The sequence below is a fragment of the Orycteropus afer genome, unplaced genomic scaffold (assembly GCF_000298275.1).
Source record: "Orycteropus afer afer isolate SDZICR_OR568_19922 unplaced genomic scaffold, OryAfe1.0 scaffold00373, whole genome shotgun sequence".
In the NCBI taxonomy this organism is placed as follows: domain Eukaryota; kingdom Metazoa; phylum Chordata; class Mammalia; order Tubulidentata; family Orycteropodidae; genus Orycteropus; species Orycteropus afer.
Genome location: NW_006921960.1, coordinates 1,575,695 through 1,587,489, shown reverse-complemented (window position 1 = coordinate 1,587,489; position 11,795 = coordinate 1,575,695). Strand labels below are relative to the sequence as shown.

At 35.2% G+C, this 11,795-nt stretch overlaps 1 pseudogene; it reads right to left on the bottom strand.

Annotated features, from left to right (window-relative positions):
- Positions 1-9,806: 9,806 nt before the first annotated feature.
- LOC122151297 lies at positions 9,807-9,973 on the bottom strand (annotated as a pseudogene).
- Positions 9,974-11,795: the final 1,822 nt, after the last annotated feature.

Genomic DNA, 11,795 nt, shown 5'->3' with positions numbered 1-11,795 from the left:
CTTTGACAACATGTCCAAAGTATGTGAGATGAAGTCTGGCCATTCTCATTTCTAAGCAGGTTCCCAACTGCACTTCCTCCAGGACAGATTTGTTTGTTCTTCTGGCAGTCCATGGTCTTTTCAGTACTCTTTTCCAACACCACAGTCAAAATGCATCAACTCTTCTTTGGTCTTTCTTATTCATTGTCCAGCTTTCATGTGCATATGAGATAATTGAAAATACCATGGCTTGGGTTAGGCATGCCTTAGTCTTCGAAGTAAAGAGCTCTGGTGGTGTAGTGGATAAGGCATTTCTAACCAGAAGGTCAACAGTTCAAAACCACTAGCTGCTCTGTGAAAGGAAGATGGGGCGATCCACTCCTGTAAAGATTTATAGCTTCAGAATCCCAATGGAAGATTCTGAAAAAACAAAAGAAAACAAACAAACAAACAAAAACTCACCACCATTGAGTTGATTCTAACTCGTGGTGACCCCTACGAGTTATAATCAACTCAATGGTAGTAAGTTTGTTTTTTTCTTTTTTTTTTTTTTTTTTTTTTTTGAGTCTTCAAAGTGATATTATTGCTCTTCAATACTTTAAAGAAGTCTTCTGCAACAGTGCAACACATCATCTGATTTATTGATGGCTTCCCTAGGTGTCGATTGTGCATCCAAGTAAAATGAAATCTTTGACAACTTCAGTCTTTTCTCCATTTATTATGATGCTGCTTATTGGTACTTACAAAAGTTAAGCAAAAAAAAAAAAAAAAAATTAAACTTATGTAATGCTTAAATACTTTTCAATCATTCTGATATCTGCTTATTTGAACTAACTGCTCATATCTTTTGCCTTCTTTTTAAGGTTTTTCACTAACTTTGAAAATCTTCCTGGGGTGTTGTTCAGTAATATTCAAAGGAATGCCAAGTTATTAGGGGAACTATTAGACTAAATGCCAGTCTGAAAGTAACTTTAAAAATTATATAAAATCCAAATGAATCTTAAAAATTAATATGAAGAGTAATCTTCAATGGATACAACAATCAAAGTTGTGGAAATACATGTATAATGCGCCCAAATTATGGAACACGTCCAATAATTGATGATGTTAGTATTTGAAAAGTGTTAGTAACTTGGATTTCAAGTAGATTTTCATGAAGATTTCCTTTAATTATTCTGATGGATTCTATTATTTTTATGAATTGGTATTATATGTGTAATCTGTATCTAATGCTTGTTGTGAATTTCTCTCTATATTGTACTTATGTTTTCATTTCTGTCTCAAAAATTCTAAGGGCAGAAAATATGTTTGGTCACTTCTTGTAGTTACTACTTTACCTAGTTTAGTAGTTGTAGGCAGGTATGTGGAATATTATTGTTTGGAAGTAATCATTGGAGTTTTTACTTAAAGTTGATCTGGAAACAAATGTTATGCTTGTTATCTAGAAAATATCTTATGCTAACAACCTAAGTGGAAATATTTGGCAAACATGATTTAAAAAGTGATCACTGGAATTAAGATATGTAATAAGGGTTTTGCTTACATAGAAATGTAATATAAAATATGGAAATTAGCCTGAAAACATAACTGAGTGCCTAACTACTTATTGCAGCTATAAAAGGAATACAAGATGTTTGTAGTATGTGTTTTGTGCAAACAATGTTCCCTGAATGAAGAACTACATACAGTCTAAAAAAGGTCAGTATTTAAAATGTGATGAAAATGTTGGAAGACAAAATATTAGAAAAACTAGGCTGCAAGAGAAAATTTGCCAAATTTTATGTTGCAACTATTGGTCTCCTCTCATCTGAAGCAAAAATGGGTGAAGAAAATTAAAGACATCTGGAAGCAATTAGTCCAAGGATATGATGGATCTCCAGACTAGAAGAACTAGATGGTGCCCAGCTACCAATGCCAACCCCTTGGAAAGGGATCATACCTGGAAATCCTGGATAGAGTGGGAGGAAAAATATGGAAAAAATCCCAAAGCACAACAATGATGAGAATTATTGGTCAGATAGAGTCTGGTGGAACCTCAAAGACTGTGGCCTCAGGTTATCTTTAAGGTCTATAATTGGACTCACTCTCATGGATTGGCTCTCAGCCCAATAGTAGAAAGACCTACAGCAGAACACCTATTCCAAGGTGATGTACCCATTTACTCTAGAGAGATACATCCCTTAGAGCAGTTGACCATGGGGTACCAAAGGAGCAGCATTCACATCGAAGAAAAGTTGGACAGAGTTTTGTGCAATGTTAAGAAGGTCACAGGGAGGAGGTAGTGACAGGGATAGGAAGGGAGGAGAGTTTGTTATGATAGGGTATGGTAATCAGGGCATGAAATCAAATGTACACAAACTGTTGAATATAAAACAAATTTTGCTCTGTAAATTTGCACCCAAAGCACAATAGGATTTAAAAAAAATAAATTAACTAATTAAAATAAAGTAACTCAGAGAAACTGGATTTGAGAAACAAATTTATAAGATGGAAATGAAACCACAAGGAATCTACAAACACTTCCTTAGTTTGGCCTAAGGTTAGAGTTTCTTAATCTCATTCAATGAATAGATAAAAACCAACATTCACTGGCTAAGAACACATGAGCAGAAATACATTAGTATATTTCTTTTGAGGGGAGAAAAGTGAACAATGCATCAATTACATATTGCCATATAAATGTTGCTCAACAATCAGAAAAGCTTAGTGGTATAGAATTTGGAGCACTGAATTTTCAGAATTACAGAGACAGATGATCTCGGCTAGATTCGGCATATTTGGCTTGTCTCTTCCTCCTGGAAGCAGAGGCTGTGGGACAGGGCTTTCTGAGGATGATGGCAGCAGTACAAGTAAAAACATGCATAAACAAGAAACATTTTCTTAAGCCTAGGATTGGAATTGGCAAGGCACAACTTCTGCTACATTTGATTGGCTAAAATGTACTTAGTTAAGTCCATATTTGAACAGATGAAGGTGTAGACTCTGTCTCTTTAACAGATTAGCTGAAGAGTCCTTTGGCAAGGGTTGTGGATAACAGAGGGGTGAAAAATTGGGGCTATTAATGTAATCTATTACAACCCATATTTTTCCTTAACTTCAGGCTGTCCAGATTTACAACCACTGCCCTAGAGTATCACACATTTATATAGTAAATACCTATGATGAGTTTGAGAATTATATATACGATTTTAGAAAAACTGAGCAGAAGGTAATGATGTATGAAAAATTATATCAGAAATAACATGCCTTGTTGTTTAAATGTTCTTAACTCCTTTTAGACCCTGAGATGATGCTTTGTAAAAGTTGATCTTTCTTTCTAGCTTTCTACTACTGTACTGTACTTCAATCATCTGCATATCACTGTGATATTGGAAGCTATGCCTCTGGTATTTCAAGTATCAGCAGAGTGAACAAGTTTCAGAAGAACTTTCAGACTAATACAGACTTGGAAAGAAGGCCTGGCAATTTATTTCTGAAGATTAACCAATAAAAACCTTTTAGATGATAACAAGACTTCCTTCTTTGGACATGTCTTCAGGAGATACCAATCAATGGAAGAATATGTCCTGGTTGGTGAAGTAGAGGGTCAGCAAGGCAAAAATACCCTCTGAGAGCCAGATTGGCAAAAGAGACATAATGATGGATTTGACAGTGGACACTATGGAAGATCAGACAACATTTTGTTCTGTTGAACGGAAGTTTGTCATGCATCAGAATTGTCTCAATGGCAGGTATTTATCAATTTATCAATTTACTTTTATTTAACAAATTTAGATTTGTTTAAGAAATATAACAAATATGCAGATGGTCCTTTTTTATTTTCCCCCTGAAGCAACAGAAACAATTTTTGCCTTTTTCTTCTGTTCTCCTTTAGTTTTAACCCATATTTATTTTTATCACAAGTTGAAAATGCATCTTTTAGAAATATTAACTTAACCTTAATTCCTTTGAACTTTGAAGATAGATTGAGAAAAAATAACATTTTTTTAAAGAAAACACGATCATCATTAACAAAATCATTAGATAGAGATAGTAGCAATTCTATGTAGTATAAAAATGCAGATAGTTCTATGATCAGAACTTATCTGATCAATGGAAAAAAACAAACATTTAATTTCCTCAGTTTCAATCTTTTGTCTTCTCTCAAGCCAAAACCCAAATTCAATGCTATTGAGTAAATTTTAACTCAAAGCGACTGCCATTGGGTGTCCAAAGTTGTAAATCTTCACAGAGGAAGATCTTCCCATCTTCCTTCCACAGAGCTGTTAGTGGGTTTGAACCACTGACCTTCAGGTTAGTAGCCAAATACCTTATCAACCACATCATCAGAACTCCTTGTTTTTATCTAATTACTGGAAAAGCATATTCATTTCTTATTGGGTGACTAAATTGGAGGATAATAGAAATGATAAGCTGTCTTTGACTCAGCCTTGCTCACTGTCTGGTGTGAATATATTTTCATTTGATACATGAGATGAGACATTTTATCTTTTTGTCTTCATACTTGGGGTGGTCAGTATCATTAACTGTAATTACCACTTTAATTACAAAAATCTCTGCTTTAAAATAAATTAACACATGAAGAGTATAGAGTACAAACTTCTTAACATGACACTTAAGCCATTTGACATCAAGTCCCCTTGCCTTGATATCATAATAATACCTGGCTACTGACCACCTGTTTTCTGTTCTCACTCACCCGTCTTCAGTCATACAGGAATATTTAATGTTTTCCCAGGCATGAATTAAATTCTACCTATTTGTGTGTCTTTGCTCTACTGTTCTCTATGTCAGGAAAGATTATTCCCACATTTTCCACTCAGCCTTTCAAAATCAGCTCATCATTAACTTTGCGCTTTGTACATCACCTTCACTATGCTGGTGTTGTGGCTGTTATGTGCCGTCGACTTGGGTTTCTGATACAGTATCACTACAGAAGTAGATTGCCCAACCTTCTTTCCGAGGAGTGGCTGGTGGGTTTGAATTGCCAGCCTTCTGGTTAGAAGTCAACTGCCTTAGGCACTATGCTACCAGAGCTGCTTCGGAAACACAAAGAGGGGTTGCTATGAGCTGGGTCTGAGTCCACAGCAGTGTTTTTTTGTTTTGTTTTGTTTTTTTAAAATCTAATGACACATGTTGCTTCTATATCAAGACATCATGCTCAATTCTCATTTTTTAAAATTAATAATGAAACAAATATTATACAAGATAAAAACTAGATGATTAATAAGTTATCAATGACATTAGATAAATTAAACAACAAATAGTATTTCAGGGAAAAATTGTATTTCAGTGAAAAACTATATATTATGTACAACATAACCTTCTGGGTTATCTGATCATAGTTTTCATTGCAGTTGAATTATTTTATAGATTTGTGAATTTCTATAACTGAGAACAATTAAAAATATTCTTGGCTAGACACACAAAAATTATTTTCCTTAAAAGTTCAAATGAATTCTCTTCTGCATGCTGGATGAAGCCATATTTTGCTTTCATTTATCTAAACATACATTTCTATTTTCTTGATCTATAAGTTTGCCATTTTTTTTCCTTTAAATGAGTTGCAACATTAACCTATATCTCTCATTAGCACTGAGTTAAAAAATCCCTAATGTATATTTATTTTTTTTATGTTTACGAGAATCATGACTAACTTTTTTTAAAAAATTACCCTTTAACTGTAGAAAATTTTAGAAAGTTCAATTTGTTGGTATTGAGTCTGTGATTATTGTCCTTATGCAGCTATTATTGAATTTTGCTACTGCAGAACTCAGTATTAAAAGTATCACTTAAGGCATAATTATTTCAATAAAAAAATTATCTTTATAGAGTTTCTTTAAAGGGTTCCTGTTGTAAATAGGAAAAAAGAATTGGTGTTCCAGAGTAGTATTTTTAACCTTAGGGTAGATGATAAAGTGATTTTGTTTATGTTTGACAAATAAACTTCATTTTTCTTTTTCTTTTTCTTTAAGTCAAATCTGACTTTTTCTATGCATGTGTGTGTTTCACATTTGAAGTAATCAGAGGTCTGATAACATTTTAAAAACATTATTACAAGTATTACATGTAGGATAAGAAGATAGAATTTATAAAACATCTTCTGTTTTTCAGAACAGACCAGAAATTGCTCATATGCAAGTTCAAGTTGAAGCTGAAGAAAATTAAAACAAGTTAATCAGAGCCAAAGTATGACCTTGAATATACCCTTCCTGAATTTAAGACAACCAACAAGAATAGGTTTGATGCATTGAACACTAATAACCGAAGACCAGATTAGTTGTGAGATAACATTAAGGATGTTATAAATGAAGAAAGCAAACACTCATTAAAAAGACGGGGGGAAAAAAAAAGACCAAAATAAATCTCAGAAGAGACTCTGAAACTTGTTCTTGAATGTTGTTGTTGTTGTTGTTGTTATGTGTTGTCATGTCGTCTCTGACTCATAGTGACCCCTCCTTGGGTTTCCGAGGTGATAGCTCTACGGAAGTAAATTGCCCAACCTTCCTTCCAAGGAGTGACTGGTGGGTTTGAACCACCAACCTTCTGGTTAGCAGTCAAGTGCTTTAGGCACTATGCCACCAGAGCTCTAAAACAAATGGAAGAAATTAGTAAGTAAGATAGCTGAACATAAGATTTCATAGGGTGGCTCCAGAGGCAAATTAAAATATTAATAATGAAATGTGCAAAGACCTGGATTACAGAACCAAGAAGGAAAGAACATCATCACCATTTTTCCAGCTGACAGAAATGAAAAAAATTCAAGTGTCAAGTTGCAATATTGAAGGTTTCTATAGGCAAAATGTTGAGAGATGCATGAAGCATTGAAAGAAGATGGAAGGAATAGAAAAAGAATTGGTCAATATATAACTATTTCAGGAAGTAGCATATGATCAAGAACCAATAGAGTAAATGAAGAAGTCTAAACTTCACTGAAGTTATTGACAAAAAATAAAGCTCCACCAATTGATGAATACCGATTGAGATATTTCAACAAATGGATGCAACATTAGAAATATTCAGTCATCTATGCCAAGATAATTGGAAGATAGCTACGTGGTCAATCAACTGAAAGAGATTCATATTTGTATCCATTCCAACAAAAGGTAATCCAGTGGAGTGTGGAAATTATTAAGCAATATCATTAAATCACATGCAAGGAAAATTTTGCTAAAGATAATGTTAAAATGATCACAGCAGTATATCTACAAGGAAATGCCAGAAATCCAAGCTGGATTTAGAGTAGGGCATGGAAAGAGACATATTTTGCTGACGTCAGAAGGATCTTGGCTAAAAACAAAGAATTCTAGAAATATGCTTACTTGTGTTTTATTGACTATGAGAAGGCATGCAACTTTGTGAAACATAACAAATTATGGGTACTTTGTGAAAAATGGGAATTTTTCACTGAATTGTGCTCATAAGGAACTGTACAGAGACCAAGAGGCAGTCATTCAAAGAAAACAAAGGGGCATTGTGGTTGTTAGGTGCCATTGATTTGGTTCCTGTATGCTTTAAAATCAGGAAAGGTGTGCATCAAGGTTATATCCTTTCACCATACTTATTCAACTTGTATGCTGAGCAAATAATTTGATAAGATATACATATGAAAAAGAACACAGCATCAAGATTGGAGGAAGACTCATTTACAACTTCTGATACACAGATGACATAATCTTGCTTGTGGACAGCAAACAATACTTGAAGCACTACTGATGAAGATCAAATAATACAACCATCAGTAAGGATTACATCTCAACATAAAGAAAACAAAAACTCTCACACTTGGAATAGTAAGCAACATCATGATAAACAAGGAAAAATATTGAAGTTGTCAAATATTATTTTTCATTTGAATCCATGATCAACATCCATGGAAGGAGCACTCAAGAAGTCAAACAATGATCATGGGGGACATCAAGCTCAATTAAAACAACATGGTATACCAAAATATTGCTTTGCATCTTACTTTGGTGAGTAGTGACTGGGGTCTTAAAAGCTTGTGAGTGGCCATCTAAGTGGTTTCTCCCTGACTTGAGCAAAAAAGAGTGAAGACAATTAAAAAAGTATGGAAACAGTCCCAAAGACTAATGAACCATGACAACCTCAATCTATACGACCCTGAGACCAGAAGAACTAGATGGTGTCCGGCTTCCAATGCCAATGCTTGGAAAGAGATCAAAACTGGAGATCCTATATGGAGTGTAAGAAGAGTGTAGAACAAAACAAAAATCATTAAAAGAGCAGACTTACTGGTCTAACAGAGACTGGTGAAACCCCTGAGACTATGGCCCCAAGTTACCCTTCAGGCCTGGAATTGATCTCACTCCTGTGGCTTAATGGTCAGCCACAGAGGAACACTTGCACCAGGGAGATGCACTCCATAGAAGAGTCAACCATGAGAAACAGAAGGGCAGCATTTTCACAGGGAGATATGTAGGGAGGCACAAATGCATAGGATAAGCAGGACACAGGGGAAGGGTAACCACAGGGAGGAAGTGAGAGGTGACATGCTATACTATGGGGAAAGTAACCAGTATCACAAAATGTGTGTATAGGAATTGTTGAATGTAAAATGAATCTGCTTTATAGAATTTCACCCAAATCACAATAAAAAGTGAAAAAAAAAAAGAGGATTAAAAGAAAGAAAGAAATCCAACAATGTATTATTGTGCTGGGCAAATCTGCTAAAAAATTACCTCTTTATAATATTCAAAAGCAAAGATGTCACTTTGAGGACTATGGTGAGCTTCATCCAAGCCATGGTAATTTTCAACTACCTTATATGTATGTAAAAGTTGGACAATGAGTAAAGAAGACTGAAAAAGAATTGATGCATTTGAGTTACAGTGTTAGTGAAGAATATTGAAGATACCATGGACTACCAGAAGATAAAATAAATCTGTCTTGGAAGAAGTACAGCCAGAATTCTCTTTAGAAGTGAGGACAGTAAGACTTTGGGCATGTTATAAGCAAGGACCATTCCCTAGAGGACATTATGCTTGTTAAAGTAGAGGATCAGTGAAAATAATGAAGACCCTCATCAAGATAAATTGCGATGGTGGCTGTCACAATGGCTCAAGCCTAGCAACAATTATCAGGATGGCACAAGGCTGGTCAGTGTTTCATTCTATTGTACAGAATCTCTATGAGTTGGAACTGACTTGATGGCACCTAACAAAAAACAACAATGGTCTAAGTTTCTCTATCTAGATGTCAGATACTGACTGTTTCCTGATTCTGCCTTTTTCCTCTGCATTATATAGTGCCATTTCTTTGTTTACTGACTTTCTTGAATTTTTTCCCTCCAATATTTTTGACAATTCATTTTAAACTTAAAAAATGTGTTAAACCTATTCTAATTTGTGCAGATATTTTCTTGCTTTTTAGAATTTTCTAAAGATTAACTGTAATACTTATGTATCTACTGTTTTTGTTGTATGCCATCATGTCAATTCTGACTCATAGCAACCATACACATACAGAATAGAACTATACCACAGGGTTTCCTAGGTTATAATATTTACAGAAGCAAATTGACAGGCCTTTTCCCCCACGAAACAGTCATACTAATGATTAACTAAAGAAAATTGAAAAAATATCAATGCATCAACTAAGATAAGTACATCATACTGTAAGACATTAATAATGGGAAAATTGGTGTAGAGTGTGAAGTAACTCTCCATACTATTTTTGCAATTTTTCTGTAAGTGTAAAACTATTTTAAAATTAAAAATTTACCTTTATTTTTAAGTGTGTCTTGACCCTATCATCATATAACCTCCAAAATATGTTTATGTAATTCCTCCCTCCACCCCACCCCCTAAAAAAAAAAAAAAAAAAAAAAAACCTCACTGCTGTTGAGTTGATTCAACTCATAGTGAGCCCTCTTTGGATTTCCGAGGTGATATCTCTACAGAAGTAGATCACTCAATCTTCTTTCAAATAAGAACAGATACTATACTTGATCTTAGCCAAAATGCTGAGAAGTGACCTGGAAATTATTCCAAGATCAGCAACATGAGATTGTACTAAACAGTGTGGGTAGACATACTGTGTTTTTTTTTTTTTTTTAATTAAGTTTTCATTATATGTTGCTCATATATATCACTTTTTTCTAGGGCTTCAAATAAATTTTCCCAGTTCAGTTATGATTGAGAAGATGAAATTAGAACAAACTCTAATTTTTTAAATTTGTGTGAACTGAATGGGAAAAATTACCAAAGTATGAGATTCCCTCTTAGAAAACAAGGGCATAGAAACTAGACATTTTGCCCTCAGATTTATAGCAAAGTCAGTAACAATGGTGCTCTGCACAAAGATGACTACTGACTTCAGTGCTGTAAATATGTGTTGCTAATCCTGGGAGGCACAGGAGGAGCTGGGCCAAGACAGAGGTACAGGAACCCAGGTAAGGCCAGGCAGACAGGCCATACACACAGATGTGGGAGGCAGGGGAGGAGCCTGCCTAAGACAGAGCTGAGGGATCCAGGTAAAGGGAGGGAGACAGGTCACCATCCAAGAGGCAGGAAGTGGGGGGGAAGCCAGGGACGTTAGAGCTGGTGGATTCAGGCAAGGGGTGGGTGGAGAAGTTTTGAACAACTAAGGAAGATGAATTTGTCTGTCAGTTTGTCATACTGTGATGGCATGTTGCTGTGAGGCTTGAGGCCATTTCACTGGTGTCTCAAATGCCAGCAGTGTTGCACATGGTGCACAGGATTCAAGGCCACTTATAGACTGAGACAGACTAGGAAGAAGGAAGAGGCCATCCATTTCTCAAAGGATTGGCCAAAGAAACCCTTATGAATAGGAGAGAAACACTGTCTGATACATTACTAGACAATTTTATGAAAAGTCCTAAAACATTGTCTGATAGAGTGCAGAAAGACCAGCCCCTTAGGTCAGAAGGCACTCAAAATATGAGTGGAAAAGATCTGCATCATCAGGGTAGAACCAACCTTAATGATATGGATAAAATAAAGCTTTCAAGACCTCCATTTGCTGATGTAGCATGACTTAATTTGAGGAGAAACAGCTGCAAATATCTGTTAATAATCAGAACATGGAATATACAAAATATGAATCTAGGAAAATTGGAAGTTGTCAAAGATGAAAAGAAATGCATGAAGATTGATATTGTAGGCATTAGTGAGTGAAATGGACCAGTTTTGGCCATTTTGAATCAGACAACCATATGGTCTACTATGCCGGGAATGAAGAAAAATGGCATGACATCCATCATCACAAAGGATATTTCAAGATCTGTCCAGAAGGACAAAGTGGTCAGTGACAGGATAATATCCATACACCTACAAGGAAGACCAGTTAATACTATGATTATTCAAACTTATGCACCAACCACCAAAGCCAAAGATGAAGAAATATAAGATTTTTATCAACTTCTGCCATTTGAAATTGACCAAACATGCAATCAAGATATGTTAATTATCACTGGTGCCTGGAATGCAAAAGTTAGAAACAAAGAAGAATCACCAGTAGTTGAAAAATTTGGCCTTGGTGACAGAACTAACTCTGAAGATCACATGATAGAATTTTGCAAGACTAACAAGTTATTCATTGCAAATACCTTTCTTCAACAACACAAATGGCAGCTATACACATGGACATCACCAGATGGAGTACATAGGAATCACACTGACTACATCTGTGGCAAGAAGCAATGGAAAAGCTCAATATCTTTAGCCAAAACCAAGCCAGGAGCTGATTGCGCAATAGACCATCAACTGCTCATATGCAAATTCAACTTAAAGTTGAAGACAATTAAAACAAGTCCACAAGAGCCACGATATGACCTT